This window comes from Cariama cristata, unplaced genomic scaffold (genome assembly GCF_000690535.1).
Source record: "Cariama cristata isolate BGI_N322 unplaced genomic scaffold, ASM69053v1 scaffold22008, whole genome shotgun sequence".
Lineage (NCBI taxonomy): Eukaryota > Metazoa > Chordata > Aves > Cariamiformes > Cariamidae > Cariama > Cariama cristata.
In genome coordinates, this window is record NW_009632012.1 from 29,130 (window position 1) to 31,446 (window position 2,317).

Here is a 2,317-nt window from a genome sequence, read left to right on the forward strand (position 1 = left end):
TCGTGGGAAAAATAACCTGGGAGAGAGAGAGCGCAAGAAACAAAGTTCGCCTTTATCCTGGCTGCAAAACCATCCTTCACTGGATTTTCATTTTATTCATCTGCCGTTAAAAAACCGAGAAGCCTAAAGAGGGACGTGTGCCATGGGAATCATCCCTCGGTCCCCGGGCGAGCGGGGGGGTTTGTAATGCCAAGACAAACCTTTGCCGTGGAAATTTGGTTTCACCCCCCCGCGGGCGGCGGCAGGACCTTTCTCTATAGGCTCAGGACCCCGCATGCCCCTCTGGCCCTGTTTTTAATCCATGTTGGCAAATGCATTATAAGGTCTTGTGGTCTCGTGGCCCTTCCGTCCCCGTACGAGCTGGAAAATTAACTGGTGTGTTGTGACGTGTCCGTTTATGACTATAAAACGAGATGTCTGTTTGTCTCTTTCTGTGACTGTTACCACCCTTCATTGCCCCTCGTGCATCGTCTGCTACGGCTCTGCTGAGCCATGGCTCGGTTTAGGGGGGCAGCAGGAGCGGCATCGGAAGGCCGGGCGTGCGTACACCCGTGCAGTGCCGAGAGCCGAACCACGGTGTCCTTGCTCTGGCGCCGGTGGGATTTGCCGGGCTTAGCCTAGGGCAGGGCCTTGAAGTGATGCTTTTCAGGTGGGAGCAGTGGGGCATCTTCGAAGCCGTCGGACAGCTGAAGGAAAGAAATAGATTGCATTGTAACTCCTGTGGTGAGTTTTGGGGCTTTCATTCACATAATGAAGGTCTTTAAATCATATTTTTTAACCTTAATGCCCCTTGAAGGAGAGCTTATGAGGGATTTAAATTCAAGAAGTAGCTTCTTCGGACCAGCAAGAGGGTGAGCAGCAGCGCTGCCTCAAGCCCACGTCTGGGCTGAGCGAGCGGCTGGACAGCAGAGCCCACCGAAGACTGCGCCCAGCTTTGCTGCGGTACAACCTCTCTGGCTCATAGGGTGATTTATGGTTCAAACCCCACATTTTGACAGATTTCCACTTGCCTTAAATGCTCCGCCTGCCCACAAAGGTCTTTGCCCCGGGAGGAGCCTGCATTCGGTGCAGTGGGTGCTTAACGCACCAGCTCTGGGTCAGCCAGGAGCCAGCGCTTTTCCCAGGAGGGATGGTGGTACCCACCTTCGTCCCCCCTAAATTTTGATCTTTTTGCCCACAGTTCTTACTATCCACCCTCTAGGAGCTTTCGAGTGATGAAAGGCATCCATGGGCCACTCCAGTTTGGTCAGAGGAATCCACCCCTCGTCCTATCCCGGACCAATGCCTGGTACCAGCCCCCCCCAAACCCCATTCTCAGCATCTTTTGTCTGGTCGAGATCCTGCCCTTGGTGAAGACAAGGGCACATTCTGCAGCGGGGAAAGCACGTTTGAGCAGCAGCGATGAAAGGTTTGCCTCGTATGCAAACAGACGGGAACAGGAAGGGCAAAGGTTGGAGCAGTCTGTCAACGTAAAGGGGAATATTCTGGGGTTGGTTTGTCAGCTAAATGTTGCTGCTTGAGTCTTGGGCAGCTTGCAAGAGTTTTTGCAGACTCGTGGCACGTGAGAGGTGGGATTGTGGCGATGTGAGCATCTATAAACAGGGAGAAACGGCACTGGTTGCCAAAACGTCCTGTTAGCCTGTCGTGGTCTGGTGCTGTGACGCCAAATAGGACCCTGCCTGCTGCAAAAAGCTTCATCCGAAAACCTCTTCTGTTTCTTCCCAGCAGGATCCGCTCATCCTAGCCCAGCACATCCATGTCCTCCTCTGGGCAGGTGAGGGCTGAACGGGAGGCAGCATTCAGGGCGAAAACTACTTTTTACTCTGTTTTCTAATTAAAAAAAAAAAACAAACAACAAACCAAACCGAACTTCTCTCTCCCCTCCGAGTGCCGGGCTGTGATTCCTGCCCTGCTCTTTGGCTCTAGGAGGGGAAGGTGGAGCCCAACACTTTGGGCTTGGCCATTTTTGGGAGCCAGCAAGGGCAAGGGAGCGGGTCGAGTCCCTCGGGGCTGGAAGGGAGCGGGGAGGGATCGTGGCCGAGCTGCAGCCGCACGCGTGGCTTGACGTAAGTGTGCGGCGAGCGCAGGACGTGTCCCAGCAGCACCCTGCTCGGGGCTCCGCCGGGGCTGCCTTTCTAAATCTGTAGCTTGAGGGTGTTCAAAACCAAGTCGTTGTCTTTTCTTCTATTTTCTTTTTTTTTTTGCCGCTGCAGAGTGAGGCACTGGGTTTAACTCCTCTCGCTCTGGCTGAGGGATGGAGCGGGATAGCTGGAGTGGGGGTGGTTGTGTTGTCAGCCTTTGGGGGCTGCCCCGGGGA